Source organism: Mastomys coucha, unplaced genomic scaffold, assembly GCF_008632895.1.
Source record: "Mastomys coucha isolate ucsf_1 unplaced genomic scaffold, UCSF_Mcou_1 pScaffold15, whole genome shotgun sequence".
Classification (NCBI taxonomy): Eukaryota; Metazoa; Chordata; class Mammalia; order Rodentia; family Muridae; genus Mastomys; species Mastomys coucha.
Genome location: NW_022196897.1, coordinates 37,377,738 through 37,403,572, shown reverse-complemented (window position 1 = coordinate 37,403,572; position 25,835 = coordinate 37,377,738). Strand labels below are relative to the sequence as shown.

At 42.7% G+C, this 25,835-nt stretch overlaps 1 protein-coding gene across 1 annotated transcript in view; it reads right to left on the bottom strand.

Moving 5' to 3' along the window:
- Lypd6 (LY6/PLAUR domain containing 6) overlaps positions 1 to 24,874 on the bottom strand; it is a 138,463-nt gene extending 113,589 nt beyond the window's left edge. The window contains exon 1 of the mRNA XM_031370192.1: positions 24,759 to 24,874. The gene's annotated coding sequence lies outside the window, so the exon portion shown is untranslated. The remainder of the gene's footprint in view (positions 1 to 24,758) is intronic.
- Between the last annotated feature and the right edge of the window lie 961 nt (positions 24,875 to 25,835).

Here is a 25,835-nt window from a genome sequence, read left to right as displayed (position 1 = left end):
GGAAGACATTTAATTCCTACCACACCCATGTAAATGATATATTTTAACAAATGTTACCAAACATGTATCATAATCCTAACCACTTTAATAGTCATAGAAGCTTTCCTGGTAATAGGCTGGTAGTAGAGTGTTCTACTGGCTAGAATGTTTAAAACACTCTGAATTAACATTAAACATATCTTTGAAAAGATTAGGCCATTTGCCAGAAGGAAATTTTAATTAAATAAATTCTAGTGTTCTTGATAACAATGTCTCAACGAACACTTCAGAACACCTAAGTACTTTGAACTTACAAGTGTGTGGTTCCTCAAACCCTCTGTATGCCCTAATTTGCAGGGCCAAGGCAAACAAAGCTATGCACCATTGGGTGGGTACAGGAAGATCAATTTCCAGCTTGTCCTACCATTATATAAGCAATCCCTCCGAGGTTAGCATCACCAGGGTTGTGGGCCATTAATATTCTTGAACTTCAAGCTTGAAGGAGATTGCCATTTTCAAAAAACAAAAGGTCACCTGCACTCAAACCACTTTCACTGCAAGGAGAGAAAGGTTGAGCGTGGGTAGTGGAGGGGATCGTCCTGAGCTTGTGATGTTTCAATCAACACAGACACACTCCTTCATGCAAATTGGATTACTGTGCCATGGGACACCACTTGAGTCCCACCTAGTCTCTTGTTTCACCATCATGGCCACTCTGAACCTCAACATCAAATGGTGTGCTTCTTCAAATGCTACAGATTTGGTGTGAACTACCAGTGGAAACAGCCTCAGCTGCCATCATTTCATGCCCCTGTTTGCCTGCTTTAGACACTAGTGCAATGTTCATGAAGTGAGCACTGGTAATGTTGCAGGATATTTGATTACACTGTGACCCTCGAGATTGTGTTGTTTACTGAACGAACTTGTTTCTGGTTGTGGAGTTGCTCAGCCCTTAGCACACACATTTAATCCTTCTGGCTGGAATATAGACACACCCTTAGTATACCTTTAATCTCAAACAATGAAGGTAAAGTTAATAGAAGGAACCAGCCATGTTTGAAAGTAATGTCTAATTGAGTGGCAGACAAACTGATGAATGAGAGAAAGATATGCCCAACTCTCACAAGAAGAGAGAAGAAAGGGAAGCTATTTGAGGGGCATGGCAGAGACAGAAGTGAAAAGAGGCAGACTTCCAAGGAAAGTTGTACAGAGATGGCTTGAAGAGAGAACAAGCTAGACACAGGTGAAGACAGAATGAGCCAGAGAATGAGAAGGAGCCAGAAGAATAGAACAGATTGCCAAAGTTAGTTGAAGGCCAAATAACTGGAAACCAAGAAAGAAGTAAGACTGAATCAATCAGCTTGGAGAGGAGTTTAAGCCAGGACAGCTGGGTTGAACCAGCCAGCCAGAGCCCAGAAAGAACAAGAAAGGGTGAACCTATTGAGCAGTAAATCTCAGACACTGAAAACTTTCTAGGCCTAGATAAGATTGTAAGGAGGCTAGAAGCTTCCAGGACTAGGCCTAGGTTAGCAGATGGAAGCAGTAAGTCTCCAAGATGAAAATTACATCAAGTGAATAAAAGATACTTCAACATGATGGTGTAGGGCTATCCGGACAAGAGACACATGGGCCCTTGTTTATATCTCTTTAACCAACTGAGTTCTTTTTCCTAGTTATACTTTTTCATGCCTGGCTTTAGAATAGAACTTACTTAAAAGAAACCAAAAGGGCTGGAGAAATGGCTCCAAGGTGAAGAGCACTTGTTGCTCTTGCAGAAGACCTGAGTTCAGTTCCCATCACCCACACAGTGGTTCATAACCATCTGTAACTTCAATTCTAGGGAGCTCTGATTCATTCTTCTGAACTTCACAGGCAACAAGCGTACAAAGAGTGCACATGCAGACCACACATTAATATACATGAAAGAAAATAAACATTTTTAAAAAGAAAACAAAATACAGCACAAAATGCAAATGAGCTTTTCTCAGGTAAGCTTTGGCCCTCAGTGTGGAAGGTGGAGACACCCCACACAGCTTCTCATCCTAATCTCAAGCCCTACCATGATGACCACCATCTGTGGAGCTCCTCAGCTTCAGATTTCCACGCTGAAGAGCCAAAGGAAGGAGCCTTTGAAAGATAATTTTTAAATGAGTATATTTACATTGTGAGAGTCGAGTTCAAAATTCAAGTCACATATGAGCAATTTTCACAGAGGGAGGAGTAGCCGGATGTTCAAATGCATTTGCCTCTCATTTTGAAGTAATTCATCTTTAAAATCTCTGTGCAAATCCTACAGAGTTGCCCAGAAAATGGCACCAACCATCTGTAAGTAAAAACACTGGCTAGCTCTAGTATATATCACAGGTTCAAAGCACTTTGGCACCAGCAGATTGAACGTGTTATTAAAAGAATTTAACTGCGAGAAGAGCTCCCATAATTACACAGCAGCTGGTCTAATGTTGACAAAACAACTTTTAAAGGCTTTCAGAAGCCTTAAAGGCTAATCAATTAAAAAGGCATGAATAGTAATGCGCACCCTATCCTGCGCTCTGCAAGTGACATCTCCTAAAATACAGTGAGGTTTCCATTCCAGAACAATAATTTCTTCTATCCTACAATTAAGCTGAACACGTGAATAAATTCGAGTTGTGTCTAGGTGAGATGATTACACTTAAAATAACTCCATAAAGCCCAATTATAAACATTCAGCCTAACGAGCATCTCCACAGTACAAAGTTATTTCCAAAATGCCAACAGCTAGTGGCAAAGTTTGTGCTTTCTTTATCAAAAGCAGGCAGAGAAATGGTTTGGAAATGTTCTGGAAGTACAATGAATGCATGCATGAATTCAGTTAGGATCGGCCTCTCGACTGCACTCCAGAACAGTGGCTTAATCCTACAAAAGAGCGGGATGCCCAAGCATCCTTGCAGAATGGCCTCCCCAGTTAGAACCTGTGTGTTTCCTTCAAGATTGAATGGAAATGGAAGCCCGGCCCCACATGAAGCCTTCTCCAGACATTTCTACATACTTACAGTTTTCTTTTATCACTGAATCCCTTTCAAAGGGAGTCTATATATTATAGGTCCCAACTCTTTATAGGACTATTTCTATAAATACAAAACAATAAATATTTTAGGCTTTGTGATGCAATGTCTGTCATGGCCACTGACCTCAGCTATGGTAGGGCAATAGCTACCATGTGTGACGCTGAAACTAATGGGCCTGGCTGCATTCTAATAAAACTTTACTTACACATGGCAGCAGCCAGATGGATTTGGTTGACCCATACTGTCCAAAGTGAGGCACATGGGGCATGCATAGTTCCGGGAACATCAGGTCTATTTAGTTTTATGGCTGAGTATAGGAGAAAGACCACAGAAATATCAACCAAAAAATACCTTTAAACACTTGCTCCAGCAAATTCTATTGTGATACTGCTGACAGGGGAGGTAAAAAGTAGTAATACTGCCTCTTCCTATGTCAAAACCGGCACAGACGCCAACTTCTTTGATCCCTTGCCATCTGCGGTGACTCTGAAATACAGTGTTTAATGCTACACACACACCAATGTTTAGTGTAGGGGTTCTGAAGTTTGGCCCTGTGTATTTTAGTCACCTACTAGACTCTTGATTGGATTGCTGGAACCCAATCCTGGCCATTTTAATATCCTGTGCTATTTATCACTCTCTTCCATACAATACATTACAGGGAATATATTTCTGTAAAGGCACATGGCAGAGCTTCAATAATTTACCTTTATGTTTTAAAAACAAATATGCACTTTAAGAATATGCTTATGAACCTGTGAATGTCCTCATGTGATAGACCTAAGCCTGTCGCAGAAGTCATGTATTCAGAACACTAGTAAAATGGCGGCTCCTGTTATTCTAAGATCTACTTGCTGGGATTTTATTCTCTTGCTCAAAGAGCAGGAAAGCACTGAAGTAGGCTAGTTTGTAATATCTGTGTTAGAAAGAGGGTCCTTAAGACTGTCAGAATGACGCCATCTCCTTTTCTATCATCCTACTTTTTCCTGTTGTTTCACCATCACTTGATCACTGGTTGGCATGGTCCAACCAACACCTCAGAGACTCAGTGGGTTCAGACGAAGGCAGGTGTATTTCAGAAGGATGGAACCTTGTGTATGACAAACACTCACTGAAAAAAAAACAAAAGTTCAGTGGTGGGGACTCAGCAGGATAGAGGCAGTGTGGACACCCATCCACCAGCCCAAGCTGAGCTCTCAAGTGAGGCCACACTGTCATGTGAGCTAACATGCCTAGAGAGCAGACACCAGCCAAGTGCAGCTACGTAAGTTACTTCACTTAAAGTGAAGTCATTTTACAGTCTAGTTTCTCCACTAGCCATATTCCAAGGCTCACTGGTCACAGACAGCTAGCCTATCATACTGGCTGGTACATGTGCAGATCATGTTCTTACCATAGAACAGAGCAGAAAGTTCTTCTGGATGGGGCTAGTGGGTCAGTTCATGGGTTCCTTATCCATCCTCAAACCCTCCAGCCAGCCCCTTACAGGACTCAACAGGTACATACCCTTTTCAACAGGTCATCCTGGTATTATGCTCTGTGCCTCCTGAGAGGGCAGACAGAGATGTGAAATGATGCCCTGGTCATTCAAAACAATACCACACTGGGCTGTCTGCTTTGCTGTTTTAAGCTTTGGTTCTGCTTCATTTTTGAAGTACCTTTCAGGAAAATGGGTGATGAAACCCTTAGTTTATTCCTTCACCAGTCAGGGAGTCCTGCCAAGGTCCCCTGATTTCACAAGGTCACCAGGAACTGTCACACAGAAGACAACAAGACTGGATTGTCATTACTGGCATGCCCATTTTTTTTCCTTTAACAAAAATAAACTTTGAAAGCCAAAGAGAAGAAGGACAGAGGGAAACTTTCTCTAACGGTTTGTTCTAAGGTCGGGATCTTTTGTAGTGTTTTATGAGGCTCATTCTAGCTTTAATGATCATGTTGCATCCAAAACAAAGAATGCAGAATATTTTTATCTGTAAAAAGAAATATGACTCCAAAGTTCCAGAGAAAAATGCCAAAATGCTTGGAAGCAGATCTGCCCCCTAGGTATCAGAGCACAGAATTTTTTAAAGTTATAGTTAAATTGCCACATCTCTAAAACCTAAGCACGAAAGAGAATGCTGCTAATAAATTAAGTTCTTCCACAGTTATTTTGGAGAATGTGAAATTATGAAAAGAACTAAATTCAAATTCCAGACTACTTTCTGAAAGAAAAGATGACCTCCCAATAATTACTCTATAAAACCTGTGAAACATCTGTTCTGTTAACATATGTGCTTAAAATTCCCCATGCATCAGTTTCAAGTCACTACAAGGCAAGGCACACCAGCTGCAAAGATAAGAAGAAAAGCTGTTCTCAGGGCGTTCTGTTGGGAGAGACTGAAGACTTGAACGAGTCCCAGTCACCCTCCTGTTTACAAACCACGATCCAGGATGCAAGGGATTCCATGACACACACTGTGACCTGGGCATGGTTTCCTGGTCACCCTTCTACTAAGCACTGTTGTGTGTTTAATTCTGGTATCCACTAACCAAAATGCCTCCCCCTAATTACATATAGCCCTCCAGATCCTAGGCATCGGCACTGTAAAACTCACACTTTACAAGGAGGTCTTCATCTCTTTGTGTCTACCGGCTCCTACTTCTCTCTATGCCTAAGAAGTAACCATACAACTTTGCTGTCCCCACTGTGTTTCTGACAGAAAGCTCTGGTTTTTCTGCTTTGGGGGATTTACCTCCATATCATGGCTTTTACAGACTAGAGTACTCCAGAAATTGTATCTGCAGCTCACATATCTCTCCCAAACTCAATCTACTTTCCCACCCACCCACTACACATCTCCACTGTGAAGTTAACAGACACTGAAAGTCTATGGTGTCAAAGGCCATCTGAACCTCCTTCAATCCCGTTCGCTACACAGCTCACGTTTCCTGTGATCAGACCCCAAACCTTGGACCTTTCTTTGATTCTGCTTGTTTATTCATACCCCATGTCTTAGTCAACAGGAAATCTTATCCCACTCGTTCCAAAGAGTCAGTGAATGCTCATTCACCATCTCCTCCACAGCCACCTACAGCTAAGCCAAATGGCCTGAATTATTTCAGTAGACTCAGGCCCACTCCTTCCAACCTCCCACACCTATTATTGATTCTCACAGAAACTTGGGATTTCTTAAATCATACATTTAATCAGGTCATTCCTCTGTACAAAACCTACCATGTAACATGATAATTGCCAGAGTCTGCAGCATAAACAGCCTACTCCATATATCATAAAGCTTTGAGAGTTCTCCCTCTGGCTCACCTGACTTCCATCCACCCTTATCCACTCAGAGAGCAAGCTAGGTATGCTGTCCCTATATATTTCTATCTAGATGCTGTTGTGTAACCCATTACTAAGACAATAGGATTGAACGTGAAAGTTTAATTGTGTTCATAGTCTATAAGACTTCAGTTAACAAGCACCTAAGTCCATTGCGTTAGACCCACAGTGACACATAATATCATGGTGAGAACACATGATAGAAATTTATGCACCTCAAGGCCCAGTGCGGAAAGAGACTGTGAGTTCCTTCAGAGGCACAGTCCCAATAACTTAAGTCTTCCCTTCAGGTTTCATCTGCTAAAGGTTCCATCACCTTTCAACAGTGCCAGTCTGATGATGAGGCATTTTGAGTGTAGTAGGCTTTGGGGAATACTCTAGCCCAGTGTTTCACAGCCTTCCAAATGCTGCTTGCTACCTATTAATACAGTTAGTCCTTCATATTGTGGTGACACCCCCCAATCATTTTTGTTGTTACTTCATAACTATTATTTTGCTGTTATGAATCATAACGTAAATATTTGTGTTTTCTGATGGTTTTAGGTTATCCCTGTGAAAGGGTCATTCTACCCCCAATGGGGTCACGACCCAGTTGTTGAGAACCAGTGCACTAGATCCAAACTAAACCAGGAGACTTTCCTGATTTTTCCCATGATGGTCTACAGGGATTCCTTAGCTGTTCCGGGTTCTCAGGTGACACCTTTCCAGTAGCTTCCAATTTAAAGATTCTAGCTTCCTCATGTCTTCCATGCCCTCTTCCTTCCCCTGACGTCTCCACAGCACTCCTCACCATCTGCCATTCAGAGACTCCTGTTTCCTTGTCTTCTGCTTCCTAAAACGTAATAAGCTCAACTCATGTTGGGGTCTGTGACTTTACTCACTTTATCCCAAAGACCTTTCGCCTGCTTCATTGACTATGGTTTTTCCACTTAGAACTATACTTGGTAAGAGCTCAGTCCCGAATGCTGAGAGAGAGAAGCAAGGAGAAGCCAACCGAAAACTCCATATAAACAGCCGCTTTGCTCTGTATGACGTTTATGTTCCTGGGCAGGGCTTCCCCCAAATGCACCCCACAGAAAGTATGTGGTGCCTGATTACTTATTTTTGCATTAGAAAATATAAAATATTAAGTCATTCACATCACTGGACACATAAAATATAGCGTTGATGTATAATTAAAGGATATAATCATCTTTGAAAGATTTCAAAGGCTGGAATGTAGCTCAGTTGGTAAAATGCTCACACAGCATGCATGAAGTCCTGACTCCAACCTCAAGCACCACATAAAACTGGGCATGGTGGTACAAGCCTATAAACTCAACATTTGAGAGGCAGAGGTAGGATCAGGAATTCAAGATCATTCTTAGCTACCCAGCAAGTTCAAGGACAGTCTAGACACATGAGACTCTTCCTTAAAATTAAAATTTAAAAAGATTTCAAAGCTCTTTAAAAAGTGTAATCTCAATTCACATGTGAAAATTTCTCAAATCACAAATGTAAGAAAATTTATTGGGACAGCAGAGACGGCTCAGCAGCTTAGAGCACTTGCTTCTCTCGTACAGGATTCACATGGCAACTTGCAATCTTTCCAAAGGATCCAACACCCTCTTCTGTCCTCCTCAAGTACCAAGCATGCATATAGTGCACATACATAATACATACATACATACATACATACATACATATATACATACACATATATACATATAGGCAAACACTATTTACGTGAAATAAAAATAAGTATTGTTTCAAAAGAGAGAGAAATTTCTTAAGTCCTAGCAAAAATGACAAAATACCTTCTCAAAAACAAATCTCAAAAAAAATCCCAATCTTGTCACTTTGTGGGGTTATATTATAAAATATACTTTGATGCCGCATCCTAAAATAAGACATTTTAGTTGCTTAGTCATTAGGTTGATTAATAAAACCAATGGGCACTTTTAAAAGTCATCTCCCCTTTACTAAGCAATGCTGCTCCTGAGGACATAGTGAAATTAGTAACGAATTGACAAAATCAAAAAAAAAAAATGTATTAGAAAGACAAATAACCCTTTCTTCTCTCCACCCCAGTCCAAGAGCAACGGTGTGTATCTTTCCTATAGACTGATTCCCCTTGGCAAGATTAATAGAGTAAAATTCCAAATCTCCATGTGATGGTATTTAGAGTTGAGTTTTTGGTTGTTTTAGGTCACAGGATGGGGCTATCCCCAGTCAGATTAGTGCTCTTCTTAGAAGAGACATCAAGAAATTGTTTCTTTCCTCATTCTCTCTAGACCTGCCAGATGATGGTACAATAAAAAGATGGACGTGTTTAGCCCAAGGACAGGCCCTCACCACACACCAGATTTGCCCACACAATGACCTTGGCCTCCTCAGCCTCCACAGTGGCGAGTGGTGAATGTCTGCTGTAATTTGAGGCACTAAGTCTGTGGCAGTTTGTTCTACATGTCTAACCTAAGACACAGTGTCATGTTGCAGCAATCGGTCTTTAGAAAGGGAACCTTATAAATCCATAAACCTGACAAATAGCTGGGGATCCCCAAGTTATCTACACATTGAGTGTTGTCTATAACATTTTAGAGATTACGTCAGCCAAATGCAAACCCAATTCCTTTTCATAGAAGATGACTTGAAAACTCTGTAGAAGACTTTATGGAAACCTGTCATCCATAAAACAGCTAAGAATTCCAGAAGGCAAATGCTGAGACACACCAAAACAAACCCTACCAAGTGGCTTTACGACACATATATTCAGTCCCATGAGCAGCGTCTGAGTCCTTTGTGAGGAGACACGGGTCTCTTCCAATGCTTAAGAGTGCCATGGTTCACAGGGACACAAGGGTTTTCAGCTTTGAGGGCTCTGTGCCAAAGTTTCTATGGAGAGTTCTTTTGGCTTTATCTGTGCATCTTAGAAAACATGAAAATAAACATGGCACACTAATTAGTATCACACTTGTGAGTTATAAAAAATATACTTTTAATTGTTCAGTAAAATAGTGTTGGATGCCAGGTAAGAGCTGCAGTATAGGCATGAAAGTGGGGACAATTAAAATAAATTAAAAATAAGTGCCAATCACTAAGTAATCTGTTCATTTACTCAGCAAGCTCCAAGGGAGAGTCTCATCGGATACCTACCTAGCATCTGCTACATGCATGAAACTACTGATAAGTGACTAACAATCACCAGTGTTTAGGAAGATAGGAAAGGCTATGTGGTGGTTTGAAAAGCAATGGCCCTCGTAGGCTCATGTGTTTCAATGCTTGGCCTGTAGGGAGGAGCACTGTTAGATGTGGCCTTATTAGAGGAAGAGGGGCCTTGCTGTAGGAAGTGTGTCACCATTGGCTTTGATGTCTCCTATGCTCAAGCTACTATGCCCAGTATGGAACACAGTCCCTTTCTGCTGCCTGTGGACCAAAATGTAGAACTCTCAATTACTTCAGGACTGTGTCTGCCTTCACACTGCTGGCCTCAATTAAATGTTTGCCTTTATAAGCATTGTTATGGTGATAGTGTCTCTTCACAGTAATAAAACCCTAAGACAAGTTACTTCTAAAGCCGAAAGAGCTGAAATTTAACATGAAACATGACACAAATGACTCCTCTGTAAGACAAGTCAATCAGGTCAAGGAGGCAGGGCACCTCAGACATGAACCCTTATTATGTGTGTGTGTGTGTGTATGTGTGTGTGTGTAAATGTAGACACATACATGACTCTTGGGAATCCATTCTGTCCTTCTACAGTGGGTCCTAGGGATCAAACGCCAACTGTCAGGACTTACACAGGATTTGCAAGCACTTTTGCATCTCGCCAGCCCTAAAGTATCTTTTATTACTGGGAAAAACAGAATTATCAACTATTCATGCAATCTCAGAATGTAACTTGCCATTTCAAAGTATATATAACTAAATGTATATGGATATAACTGATTCTATTTTCAGACCAACTTAAATATATTTAATTTAGTTTTGATTCACAGGATTTTATTTATATCAATATATATGGGTAATACAAATTAATGGAACTCAATGTGAAGTTTCCATACATCTATACATTATGCACTGATGGAATTCAACCTCCTTTCTCCACACCCCCACTCATACCTTTCCCAATTTACTTCTACAATTTACTATTGTACTTTCAAGGCAAAAATCTTATCTTCCATATTAAAAAAAAAAAACATGGTACTAACAGTATCTCTAGTTTGTTTCACTTAATACAATCTCCACTTTTTTATGTATTCTTTTGACGGGCACTTGGCTGACTTTGTACTTTAGTATGAACAGTGTCACAATAAACATGGACATGTACTATGTCTCTCTGACATAGTGATTTCATTTCCCTTTGATAATATATCTAGAAGTGGGATAGGTGACATGAAACATTTTTAGTTTGCTAAACAAAACCAGGAAAACTAAAAGGAATGTTAGCATTTCGTCACGTGTAACTTTGTATTCGAACAATACAAAACTGCATAAAATTATTTAAATTTTAAAATGAAAGCACAGGATAAACAACCAAATGTTTGAAACAGTGAAACATGTAAACTTAATTATGAAAAGGAGGTTGTAATTAGATTTTATGTTTTTCTAACACTATCTAATAAGTGATTTCCTTAAAATCATAAAAAGAGGAACAGGTGGCTAGCCTAACTTCTGGTACCTGCTGTAGATTACCTAAAAGCTACTGCAAAGACATACATCTCTGAATTTCAGGAATTTCACAAAGTAGTCTGGCAAGCTACACAAAATAGGCAATACAGACTCTCTCTCTTCTTGACTCAACAGATGATCTATGTGCCCCTATGTTCACCCACACCCAGCAACCCTTACATAAGGCACTATTCAAAAGTCAGAGGTCCGACCCAGATCCAGCCACTTTCATCCCACCTGCCTCTCCTCTCCACTCATGCCTCACAATCTTTAACTTTCACCAGCTCTTCACCATACCAGAGAGGCTGATAGAGAAATCACACTGGAACTGACTTAGTAATTCCCTAGCATTCCAAGACACTATGCAGGCTGCTGGGAGAAGAATGGTCATGTCTAGACTTAGCCAGCAGCAGACCATGCATACTACAATGCTGGCCTGACAGGTAATGGCAAAGACACTCACGGAAGTAACCTGCTTTCTGATAGGGCCTAAGACTTGCTCCACAGGATGGAACTCACACATGTTACTGGAAAGCAGGTCATCATCCACAGCTAGAGGGACCTCACTTCCTTGGTGAGAACCTGCCACTGTTGCTTTGCTAAATGGACATGTTGCTCAGCTGCCTTCTAAATAGTTTTGTTTATAGACATAAATTAGTCCTGCTCTCAATCTTGTTCAAAGTCATTTTATTTTATTTTGTTTTGCAGTGGGCAGAAGAGACTCCTAACTGGTCAAGCTTTTGGAAGTGACTATGAATGTTCAGCCCTTAAATTAGACCTTCATATCAATACCCACACACAAAGCTCAGGGAACATTGTAGATGTGAGGGCAGATGAAATGTAAGAGATGGTAAATGAAGAGTGTTATGAAATTCTATCTACTGTACATGATATGACTGATGTCCTCATGTACTGTGGCTAGCTATACAAAAGCAAGCCAGTCAACATTCTATAATGGATGGGAGAGGGGCTCATGTGGTTTCGCCCCTATATGAGTTGCTATTGGTGATTGATCACTGCTGACAAAGATACAGTCAGACTTTTCAGGGCGAGGGTGGTGATGAGTTGCCGATGCTCCAGAGGACCACCCTATACCTGAGTGTAGGATGGCGGCACTGGACAGTGTGTTATGATAAAACAGAAAAGAAGGCATTAAAGTGGGACAACTGGTGGGTAATGGGATATGGATTTGTGTTGAACATGATCTATGTACACTGTATACATGTATGACATTGTCAAGGAATAAATTTTAAAAATGTCTTTTTGTACAGAAGTCAGTACAAAATCCAAGGGTGGTGGAGTGGGGAGCTAAATGTGTTCCATAATTACGCTGCCACAGGAAAGAACAGTGCACACTTTGTACATACTCAGTATTCATCTTTGCATCTTCATGCTACAGCTGTATGATTAATTGTGCTGCTTTGCTCAGAAATGCTGTCAGAATAAAACTTGAGTCTTCTTTATATTGCTTTTTTTCTGTAGTATCCTATTAACATAAATGTTCCAATGTTTCGTTAAGGGTGCATGTGTGTGTATGTGTATACAAGCACATGGAGAATTCATTGTTTGCTCTTCAGCTGTCTGTGACTTAATTCAGTCTACAATGTAAAAATAAGGGAAATATATAGCTTGCAGTGGTTCTCGTTCCTTAATCTCGGTTTATTTTAAAGTAGTAACAGGATTTTCTAACAGAATAAATTTCTGATCAAAAGGTTCACAGACAACACTCTTCTAAACAAAGGCTCTAGCTGCAAAGGAAACGGGAAGAAATGAATTATTTTGCTGTGAATTAATAGAACTCTGAAACTAGAAAGATCATAGAAAGAGTTTTGTATTTTGTGTTGTGTTGCACAAATCAATGGCCACAAGGATAAGCACACATAATGAGGACCACTGAGTGGTGGGAGGTGGTGGTGGGGGTGTCTCTCTGCCACAGCATGGCTCTTGCAGATATTTAATATCTGCACCCAGTTACTAAACATTCTTCAACTTAAAAATAAACAAATTTACCAAAACGCCCCCCAGCAAATGGGTGTTTTAACTTACTCTTTCCCAGGCATACTTGTCTTTAATGGCTGCTCGATCATGGCCTCCTGTTTCAAGATGCTGGTCATGTTCAGAGAACAGAGCCACCAGACTTTCCTACTTCCTGCAACACAACATAGAACCTGGAGACGTCTATGCAGGGCCAGCTCTGGAAATGCCAATGTTGTCAATTTTACAAACAAGGAATCTGAAATTCCAAGAAGTTAGTAGGTTTAGCCAAAATCCTTCACCTGCTCAGTTGTAACCAATAAGCATGGGAGTAAGAAATGAGTGGCAATCCCAACATCCTTTCTTTCCACAGCCTCTCACCAGAAAGAGTGGCCTTCTGTGTCTGTCTCATTTCTCTTGCTTGGGCTCTCAGTCCTTTGCTTCCTGCTAGCTCCCTGTTTTCCAGCTTAGATCCACTAATGGGCATGGTCCTCCCTCGGAGAAGTCTTTCCCACTAATCCAGACTTAGGAGTTGAGGGTGATCTTAATATGGGAGCAGAAGACCGGAGAGATGAATTATTTAAGACAGATTGGTTTTTGGAGTTCTCCTCTGGCTTATTTGTTTCTAGGGCTTCCCTTGATAGCATCAGAACAGAAAGTGTCATTAAACTAACTATAAAGCAGGTGATATCTGTCACTATCACCTGTCCATCAGCTCCCTCTCCACAGTATCTCCTTTCCACTTTGTGTCCAATCACACCTATTTCTCTGCCACTCCAGGACAGATCCAAACCCACACGCAATGTCAGAGCAGCCCACAAGCTACAGAAAACAACTTTGCCTGCAATGTCTTACAGATGCCGTAGTATATACTACATTCGTTGAATGTGCATGGCTTAGCTGAAAATTGTCCCCTCTAGCAAAGGTCTCTCTAGCTCAGTTCCCAAACCGAAAAAGAAGTACACCACTTTGGCAGCCTTTTAAAATGCTATTCCAGTTTATGAGATGGGTCTCCCTTCGTCTGGAAAGCTCAATCTGAATAGCCTGGGTGGGGAACTATCTTCCACATCACATTGTGTTCACTCATCTCACTTACCTACATTGAGAACTAAGGACACTAGCAACGAGAAGTGCTGGCTTCTGCACCATTCCTCAGAACTGATCAGCCACATGCCACCAGATGCTTCTTAAAAAACTGCAGTTGGCTGCAGTTCCAGTGTATGACAGTGGACATGGAGAAGGCTGGCCGAGAGAGATTAAACAGATCTAGCCCCGTCTAGGCCATGTGTGTTATTCCCTCTGACGTGGGGCAGGAGCTTCATGAGAGATGGTTCTTGGAAGAGGTGTTCAAAAGCATAGGAGGACATTGTACCTCTTGCCTACATAGATCAACCTTGCTATAGCGCCCTCTATTTTATCTAGGATCAAATATCTGACACAGTCTATATTTATAACTCAGAAGCCTGCATGTGACCTACAGATACAGGGAACAGTGAAGAAACAGTGAAGAAATTACCCAATAAGAATTAAGTCTGGATAGGAAAGAGGGTCATTATTGTCTCCCTTGATCTTTTAATAGAAACTGCTTACCCAGCTTCGCATGCTTTGGTAAAGAATACAATGCAGCCCAGTGTTATTTTTATCTCTGAAGATGCCGGCTGTAACTTTCCAAAGCCCTGACTGCAGGTGACTTGTAGCTTTAAGTCTATTTCCCTGCATCCTATGGACCTGTATGGTATTCATAGGACACAGAGGCAGGAAAGGTCCTGTGGAAGACCTCCACAGTTTATGAGAATCCACCTGTTCTCCTGGACATCCAGAAGCCAAAGTTAGATGACAGTGGTCATACTATGCTAAACCTACCTTTCCCATCCTCTCTGATGCCTCCTGGATCTTTATGGCTTTTCTCTGTGAGAGTTATCATCGCAGTAGATGGATTCACCAAGAGCTTTATCTGTGCTAGACAATATGCTCAGGCTGGCATCCAAGAGAAATAAATCACCATACAAATTATTAGATAGAATGCAAACAAGTTACAATAATGCACAACACGAGGACCTGTGGAAGAGTTTAAACCTTCACTACTTGGAGAATCAGGACAAAAGGCTTTTTTTGGGGAGGGTGCACTGGACTGGGCCTTGAAGGGCAAGAAGGCTTGTCAACAGAGAAATGATGGAGGGCCACTCCTGACCAAGCAGTACATCTGAGAGAACAAATCAGAAATGCTGCCAAAGGGGGCTGTGGATTCCCCGAGTTGGGTGACTAGAATTCTGCATTAAGAGAATTTGATAAAAAGAAAATGTTTCTATGAACTTCTACATAAAAGAAAAAGCATGTATTTCTAATACAGCCCTTTGATCTACAGAAAGTCTCTACATAAGTGCCAAATATTACTTCTATTCAAGTCAGTGTTTTAGATGGCAATATTTCAGAATAATTGAAAGTAGATTTTTTTAAATCTCCAAGATAGAAACATTCTAAGAAACTCAATGTATTCCATATGGATGATCGAGTCAAGATTAAAAATTCCAGGAAGATGTACAAGACCTTCAATTATCTCGTATAGATCTATGCTGCTCTTGGAAGACAGGAATTCCTGTACACAGAACTGCATTTGAACTGGATACCCCACTCATGCTTCACTCCCCATCCATCATAACTATTTCATTAGATCAGCAGAAATGGGAAGCTTTAAATGTCAGGAGACAGTGTGTTGTCTCCTACTCGTGTGGGACTTTAAAGTTTAACAGCAGAGCCCCTTGACTTTATATTTGAGAGAATGAAGTCCAGACAGTGGGTGACCAACTCACTAAATGTCAGCCAGCCAGCGAAAGTGAAGGGAAAGAACTTGCCGCAGGCGACACAAGAAGGTGACTGGTAGAGCCAGTGAGCCGTGCGCCGTGAACACAAGCAAGCACTGACCTCCAAACCTGCACTCAGTCCCGCTGCCATGGAAGATTAACACTGGTGCTTACAAGGTACAGTGCTGCAGACGAAGAGTTTCAGAGACAGAAAGTAAAGGGTCGTAGGCACTGGAAAGTGAAGGAAGTGTACACATTATCCGAATCTCTGTACACAGGAATGGGAATTCCTGGATTCCTGTAAGAAAACTTAAATATCATGCACAACTGCTAATATTCTATACTTGAGATGGAAAAAGAAAAAAAAAAGAATATTGTAATCTTTTCTTCTGCTTCTTAGAGCACTAAAAAGTGTTAAGAAAGTTGAGGACACCATGCACTTCAGGTGCAAGGCCCAGAGGTCACTGGGATGAAAGTAATTTGAATACCCCTTCCCTGAGGTGCAATTCTACAATACCAGAAAGTGCTACTCAAGCTTCCAAAGGAGGGAGTTAACCGATAGTTCTACCCAGCTCTGGTGCTTATGAACCACAGCACCCAGCACAGCACAATAGCCCTGAGGATGTAACAGTGGTACCCACGCCTTGATAGTACCCAACTCTCTAATGGGCTACAAACACACTTTGTTCTCACACCCACAAATCAACATAGTTTTCACCCCCCTTCAAGGAAACGTCTCTTTGCAATGGCTGAAGGCCAGTATAGAAAACTGCAACCAATCAAAATGCAGACTTGTGGAGCCCAGTCCCAAGGAATACATCAAAAATCAATTCCCACATCTAAGGTTTAGGGAAGATTACAGAAGAGAAGAAAAGAGTTTCACAGTCAGAGGATGAGGATGTGTGCTGTGAGACCATCTCCTTGTAATGTCACAACTTTACATCCATAAAGTCCCACCAACCTGACTGCCTAAGTATGAGCTGAACAAGGACATCTAACAGAGGAGAAAAAACCCACGAAGCCTCAACCTTAGTGGAAGAACTATAGGCAACTGAAGAAAGCTGAGAGTGGGAGGCCTGGCCTTCTCTTCTCTCTCTCTCTCTCTCTCTCTCTCTCTCTCTCTCTTATCTTAAGGGGTGGTGTATTTGCTTGTTTGTTATTATGTTATTGTTGTTTTAAAACAGGGTTGTTTCTCTGTGTAGCCCTGGCCATCCTGAAACTCGCCCTATAGACCAGGCTGGCCTCAAACTCAAGAGATTCACCTGCCTCTGCCTCTCAAGTACTGAAATTAAAGATGTGCCAACCACTGGAGTGAGCGTAGGGTCTCCGATGGAGGAGTTGGAGAAGGGACTGGAGGAGCTGAGGTGGGTTGCAGCCCCATGGGGGAAGCAACATTGTCAACTAGCCAGATACCCCCCCACCCCGGAGCTTCCAGGGACTGGACCACCAACCAAAGAATACACATGGAGGGACCTATGGCTCTGGCCGCATATGTGGCAGAAGATGGTCTTGTTAGACATCAGTGGGAGGAGTGGTCCTTGGACCTGAGGGTGTTCTATGCCCCAGTGTAGGGGATTGCCAGGGCAGGAAGATGGGAGTGGATGGGTGGGTGGGGGAGCACCCTCATAGAAGCAGGGGGAGGGGGAATGGGATAGGGGGTTTCTGAAGGGGAGACCTGGAAAGGGGAAAACATCTGAAATGTAAGTAAAGAAAATATCTGGGCTGGAGAGATGGCTCAGGGGTTAAGAGCCCTGACTGTTCTTCCAAAGGTCCTGAGTTCAATTCCCAGCAACCACATGGTAGCTCACAACCATCTGTAAAGGGATCTGATGCCCTCTTCTGGTACGTCTGAAGACAGCAACAGTATATTCATATGCATAAAATAAATAAATAAATCTTTAAAAAGAAAGAAAATATCCAATAAAGAAAAGGAAAAAAATAAAAGATATGCCCTACCATTGTCTTGCATGAGATTTGCTCTTAAACAGGGAAGACCACACCAATTGACTATCCAGTATCAAAGATCAGCTCTGAAAACATACAAGTAATATCATATAGACTGGGTAGAGTATATTAGGTATATATACATATATGCATATGCTATATAACTACCATTAGTGAAAAAAGGCCATGAAAGAGAAACAAGGGGGACTAGAGGGGGAGGTTTAGAGGGAGGGAAGACAAGTGAAAATTGTGTAGTTAAGTTATAATCAAAAACAGTAGAAAATAGTAAAAGATATATTCTAATGGTCACCCCAAATCCTACCTTTCAAATGCATTAAATGAATTGCTATTTAATCATTTAGAATACTCAAAAATGTTCCTGTTGGTGGAAAACAGTTATTTTAAAGGAAATCAGACATGGGAGTATAACACAGAGGCTCTGGGTTCATTCTGAGCACAGGGGAAAACAGAAACCAAAACCCAAGCACAATAACTGGATAATCCTGTATGTAAAAATCCTTCTAGGTAATATTTACAGAAAGCCTACAGCAGATCAGGAGTTTATACCCAATACTCATTTGTCTAACAACCCATTTTGTGGCAACTATTCATAAATACACTAAAAAGCTTTTCAACCTAAGTTTTTCTCTGTGTCCTCTTATCAAAGGAGAACAAGGATAAGCAGATGGGGATGCAGGGCAGGAGACATGGAATTACATTACATTTAAGCTTGACTTTTTATCTAATCCCTTGTTTGCAACTATCAATGGCTATGTTCTAATACTTTTTTTTTTTCATGAGAAATGACCCAAATTTACTCTACTTGTAATTCTGTTTACTAAATTAGAATTGGATTTCAGGTATCTACCTAGATCTTCTATAAAACCTCATAAAGGCTTAAAATGACAGAGTAGCCTGGGAGAACATAAAGGTGCTGATGGGGCATCACACTTGGGCGTTCTCTGAAAGCCTGGAGTAAACTAGGCACACCCACTGGGGCCAGGAAGCTGGGAGACTTCTCTGTGGAGCTGTTATAGATAGAGATGCTGGTATCTAGAAGGATGAGGCTCCTAGGTCAGCCGATCTTTCCCTGAACCAATCCAATGATCTTTCCCCCAACCAATCCAATGTGGTTGCCATAACCTCATCCCCAAGCTGCACTGTGTGGACCATTTCAAGAACTCCTTAAAGGGGGTATCTATCCTAGACATTATCCCTTATAGCCAGGGTTCTTTACATCGCATCACAGTGAATAGCTACTTCATCCAAACCCTACCCACAATCCTGGGCACCAACTCAACATCTTTGTGCTCTTATCTGACCCTTTGTCACCAACAGGAGGAACAGCATGGCATAGACAACAGATTTTACCTAAGAACAAGATGACGCTCTTTATTTCTTCTACTAAGAGTCTTTCTGACAATATATGTAATATTATTTTAGCCACAATCTCTCATTAAGTTGATGTTAGAAAACAATATCTAAAGGCTCCTGAACCCCTTGTATATTAAATGTGAATATTTGTCTTATTCTGCCCAAGTTGTCATAACAAAATGCCCTAGACAGTCACTTCACAAACAAGTAGAATTTATTGCTTAGAAAGTTAGAGGCTGGGAGATCCAAGGTGAAGGAATCAGCAGATGTGCTCCCTGGGGAGGGTTCATTCTCTGCTTCTGGGATGGCACCTGTTGCTTATCTTCACAGGGCTGCAGGGCAAGATACTCTCTTCAGTTTCTTTTGTGAAGGTACCAGTACATGGGGCTGGGCACTAAAGGCCCCACCTCTAACACTTGCATTGGGAAAGGTACCAATATTCAGACCATCAAAAATCAATAATAGTTAATGTTTCCAATATAAAGTGTTCCTTTGCAAAAGCTTGAGTTTAGCCAAGGCTAGCTGGACATGTGTACACCAGGATCCACAGTGTGGAAATGGTGACTTCAAACCAAGGACTGGGGGACAAAATCCAGAGCAAAGAAAGTACCAGTTCCCAATCATGGAAGCTTGAAGGGAGAGAAGGATACAAAAGGCTGGAGAGAGATCAGAAGTCAACATTACAGTAGAGTCTACAATGATAAACAAGTGCCACTTTCAAGATACGAGAAAAGTCAGGAGAATAACCAGACAGGAGACTAAATCAAGACCAGTGACTCATGCTACGCCAGAGGGTAAACAGCCCTCTGAACTCCTATTCTCATGGCTGCAAATCTCTGAGGCTTTCGGCCCCTTCGTTCAGTTCAGAGCACTCAGCAGTATTTATTCCTGGGAGATTTCTCTATACCTTGTCCTAAGGCAAGTACTAATTCCTCTAGGAAGTAAGAAATAAGTTAGCTCTTGTTTTCATGTGGCTTACATTCTTGGTTCTTCATATCCTAAGAGCCACGGCAAACAGAATCCTGCCAGGTTCTGGCCAGCTGTGACTATCTATAGGAGCACTGCTGCCAATCAAAAACTGACAAAACTCTCATTTCAACATGTTGCCCTTTAGACAGAAAGAATCCAGGGCAGGTGGGCACCCAAAATCTCATCCACAAATGTTCAGAAGACAGAAAAAAAGGAGACACACAAACGAGTCTTTCTTTACAGCAAGACTACGTAAAATGAACAATTGCAACAGGATAACTTCCCCCCATAATCTGGTTCTTCATAAGAGCAATGTATCACAAGTACTGTAGGAATTTTTGATCAAGGGTTAGGGACATGGATAAGAATATCTGCTCTGCAAGAACCTGAACTGGCTCCCTGGCATTCATGTAAAAAGTCAGGAATGACAGTGCATGCCTGTAAACACAAGACTTGCAGGGTAGATGAAGGCAGATCCTGCCTAGCTTAAAAGAGCAATGAGAGACCCTGTCTTACAGTAATAAGGCAAAGGGCAAGAGAGGAAGACACCCTATATCCTGCTCTGCCCTCTGCATACATGTATAGAGCATATTTGTATATGCAGACACACACCCACACCCAGATAATAATACTGAAATTTTAAAAGACAAGAAAAATTCCTAGAGAATGTGCAATACCCAGAGATAGTCATTGCTAACATTTTGAAGGTTTTTCTCTACATTGATAAGTGAACAGATAGGGAAAATTTAGACAAGCTCACTCAATTACATACTCTTAAAAATAGTAACACACCAATGCAGTTTTATAAGCTTCTCTTCTCTTCACACTGACTTGAACACTTTTACTAAAACATAGAGCTGAGAGATACCACCCAGTTGTGCTGTCTAGGGACAGACTTTAAAACCCACACCCCATAAGCACACTAGGAACTGCTTCTCCAAGTACTTATCTTGAATCTTCCATTCTGACTTTAATCTTATTTCTTTTCTTCCAATTCAGGCTGTTCCCACAGAGTCAGGTGAGCAGGGTGCCCTAACCATAAACATGGCCTCCTGGGTGCCCTTACCATAAATATGGCCTCCTCTCTGTTCACATCTGCAACGGTGTTAAAGCTGACCATGTCCAAACTCCTTCCTGGAAGAGCCTATTTGTCCACTCAGAAGTGCCTATAGAGATCCGCTGTGCTTGTTTCTTGGCCCACTTCCCATTCTTAACAAAAGACTCTGAAGAGACAAGAAACTGGGACTTATAACAGGAATTATTACGACCTATTTTCCTCAATCTCTAATCCTAACTCCTTTTGTTTTTCAAAATAAGTCATTATTTTTGTTGTCATCTGGTTGCTCTTAACACTGACATCGCTGTCCCAAGGACACGATGTGACAGGCCAAGGTTGGCTCCTGAAGCCCTTGTCCTAACAAGCACCCTGCAGGGCACCAGCTAATACTCTGAAGAGCTGCCTGATGAACCAAGTCTCACACCACACAGGCACTTGAAGGAAGGCCGGCTGGCCTTGGTCATTTATCTGTAGCTAGTCCGTTGATCAGGTCTGGAGTCTTCTGGGCACATGCTGCTTCTTGATCTATTACCTTCAGTGTGGGAACTGCTTGAGAGAGCCTGAGTGCAGGAATCTTACTCAGCAGAAACAGAAGCGAAGAATTCTATTTTCTCTCTCTTGGCCTCTGAATACATGCTTGGCATATAAAAGTCCATCAGTCCCTCACTGCACAGCAACTGTGTTTTAAAACTATTTCAGACTTTTCAAGTTCACCTCTGGCTATCTCATATCTAGTGTACATACAATGTATCGCCCTTTGTGGTGACTTAATAACTTAATAAGTCAGCCCTTCAAACAGTCCATTTCATTACAGGTATTTAGGCATTCTCTTCTTTACTTTTCCCCTACATATTTAGTGTTTTAGAGCACTTGGGACCTTTCCTTTTCTGACTACATTTGGGTACCTGTACAGTAATTTACATATCCCCTATTTTCTTGAGTCATATGATTTTCAAGGATTTCCTTTACTTCCCCCACTGTGTCAGCACTGAATTCCTTTATACAAAATGATTGTATATTTGACCTCTTTCTTTGGCATGCCCATGCTGAACCAAAACTACTCTTCATTACAAACTATAATCTGTGTTTTAGACAGTAATCACTAGGTGACCAGTTCCTGAATGAACGGATGGTACCATCACCTACCAGCCATGGGGCGGTTCCTAGGTACCACATCCCATGCTGAAGGCCTAACATACATTCAACATTGCACTCAGGTGCCAGACTGTAACCTTCGGCAGCACCTGGAGTGGAGCTGCTACAACTAGAACATCAATAAATACTTCACGAACAAACTGAAAAGCTGCATGAAGTTCATTTTTTTCAACATTGCGAGGAAATTCAAAGATAGAGTAGTCTGGTCCCTTTCTGAAGTCTCACAGCATATGATCCCAAGACTTGAGTCCAAAGCCCACCCAATGAATTAAGACTTAACACTTGTAAAGTCAGTATGCACTTACATTAATGAAAACCAAATTAACTTCATACATCTCAATAGATAGAATGCCATGCCCCAAGTAAATATACTGAGCCACGATTTTCCAAGAAAAGATCTATAAATGATGGGTCCTTACTAAATAATCACAGAGGCAGAAATCTGTCACCTAGCCATGCAGGTAAGCACGACTTCTCTTTCATCAGTAGCTTCTGCCGGGGCTCTCCCAGACTTTTCCATGCTGGATACTTTTTCCCTATAGTAATTCTGGGCTGACATTCTGCAGTGAGCAGGTCTCTCTCCTCAGACTTTGACTGCTCCTATCTCCATCCACCAGCTAGCACACACAGTGGCTCCTTAAAGCCATCTTTTGCTTTCTCCTCAACACTTCTCAGCCGAACCTTAGTGGCAGCATTAGTGGACAACAAATTCTTTCAGCAACGACATACCCAGAAGCCATGGGTTGAACAACCAAATGCCATGCAAAAGTCGTAGATCAGCAAGCAGCAACAACATAAATCATGAAAGTGGAAATGTTTAAAAGGGAAGAAAGACAAGAAATCATGAGGCAAAGGAAGAATTCAGAAACTCTAATTTGAGCACTATCATTCACCTTGAGGGAAAAAAAATCAATCTGAAAGCCTCAATTATTCTATCTGGAGAATGGGGGGAGTGATAAAGTATTACTTCCTCATAGATATATCAATGGGTCACATAAACTATACCATATATGTTGTCATTTTCATCTGTCATAACCTAGAATCAGTTCCATTTATGCTCTTCGCACTATAAACTTTCACCTTACAAAGCTTATCAACAGCTTCAAATTGTAGCCCATTGACCCATGCTTGCCTCTTTTGGGTGGGTCTGGAAACATTTTTGATATTTTAGCCCCATACAATAGAATTCATAAATAGGCTTTGTATGCCTACAGGCTTGGAAAGCTACTGTGTGCTCACAGGATGAGTACTCTAAACCAATGTTTAAACAAGGAAGCCTCTTTTCTGTCCTCCTTCAGTCAGCTGCCTTTGGGTGAGGTACAGAGTAAAAGTGAGAAGGCACAGATGTTTTACATTTCAATCGGTTTAACATCAATGTTCATTAAACTGCTTCATGGATGATTGCACAAACACCTTTTACAAACTTGGTACACGTGAGCACATATAAAGTTGTGTTCAGAAATCGGCACAGGTTCATTTTTTTAAACAGCTACACGCGGAGGTCCTGACACTTGGAAGAAAATGCAATGGCTTTAAGTTGCTTTGCTAGCTACAATGGCTGTCCAGAGCAGAGTACAATCCATGAGTCAATTTAACAAGAAAGAAGCTTTCTGCTGGAGGATCTAAAGTCCCCCTCCTCCCACAAAGAAAACTGAATTTTGGAAGTCAAGCCTTGGGTAGCTTACCAAAGAGACAAGCACACACTATTCTTTTTGTCCTGCACTCTGGCAGGTTAACACTGTTCACCAAATTGCTAACACAAAAAGCGTCACCTTCCCCAAGTTAAAACAAGTCTTTGTTGTTCCCAAGGACAGCAAGTTGTGACCATCCTACATAAAACTATACCCAAGCATCAAGTTTTGAACCATGGGATCAGGCAAGTGACAGAAACAGGAGTCTGTGGAGGGATCAAAATGAGTCATCCAGACCAACGAATAGAGCGCTCTCTGTTGAAATTAAATGCTTAATCAAATAGGAATCAACCCAACTACTGTAACCTGAAAAGAGGGCAAAGATCAAGTCTATGTGAAGTGCACTCTCTGTCTGCAGTTCCCAGTCCTGGGTCGCCGGGGTGGGTGGTCGCAGGGCCCAACAGAAGGGCGGTGCCCTAGCACACCGTACCTCCTACTGCCGCCTCGGGTGGGCAAGGCCCGGCAGCAACACGTGGGGAGAGGCCACTCTGCCGCCTGGGAACTCACTCCAGCGGGAGTTCCTTGTGCTCGCCCGCTGGGCGGCCCGTAGCCAGGGAAGCTTCGCTAGCCTTGAACTTGCAGCTCCTGACATCTCCATCCCTCCACAGCGCGCAGAGCGCACTCCCGACCCGACCCGTTGCGCTCAGCTCTTCGCCTTGTAAGGAACGCAGTGGCCACCACTCCGGCCCCGCAGGACAGTCCCGGCCAGGTGATACGCCGGGTCGCCTGCACCCAGAGCCTCCTTTTGCATTCTCCCCCCCCCCCCCACACTTCCAGGCTGCCTCCCTACTCACCCGGGCTGCTCGCGTCCCTGCCACCAGAGGCAGCCCGCTGCCCCATCCCACGAACACTGCGGCGCCCCCCGCGTGTGCAATGCGGAGCGCCGCCTGCGCGCGGCCCGTGCCGGGAGCGCAGCTGGAGAAGGAGGGCGCGAGCGCGGCGGGAGGGACGCGCGGGGCGGTGGGGGGCGCGCGCCACGCCCACTCGCGCCCGGCCTCAGGGGTCGCAGGGCCAATCAGCGCGTGCAGGAGGAGCCGAGCCCTCTGCGGGATGTGTTCATTGGCCTGGCCCGCGCAGCCCAACTCTCCCCGACCCAGCCCCGAGGCCAAGTCTGCAAACTCAGGCGGAGGTCCGCGGCACACAGGTGGCGGGAAAGGGGGGTACTCGGGACCTGTCCGGGAAGCAGGTTCCCACGGAGCATCCACGGCGATATGTTTGCTCAGGTTGCAGGTCCCTTCCTGGGCGCGACCCTCTTGCCCACCGCTAGCTGCGCAGCTCTCGGTGGCCAGCAGATACTCGTCCTGTGCACAGCTGAGCGACAACGCCCAGACCAAATCTCACTCCCAGCGGTTCTCTGGAGTGAAACTCACTGGGCATTAAAAGCCAGGCTCCAAACCCGAGGCCACTTGACTTTTTACAAGAACACCGGCGCTGGTCTAGAAGGTGGAAAGCGGGCAGGAAGGACTTGAGTTGGACACGGGAAATGTTGGGGATTTGAGGAAAACCCCGAACAAAATGCTAACTACCTTGTCAAACCCTTTCTCTAAGTAACACCCCACACAGACTCCTCTACTAGCCTTGCCCAATTCTCTCCCTCCGTCCCTCCCTCTATCTCTCCCTCCCTCCCCCCTCTATCTTCCCCTCTCTTCCTCTTTCCATCTCCCTCCCTCCCTCCTTTCTTTTCCTTGAGAATTGTGTTAACAACAACGCCTGGAATTCTCAACCTGGGAACTATTGCTACTCCTCATCTGGACAGTTCAAAGAGATAATGGGGAGCTGGAGTGACCAAGGAAGACTCCATGGGTCCACCCTTAGGCTGGAAGCTCAGGGCCAGCCTCCCCCTGTCCTCTGCCTGGTCTATCTGCACCTGG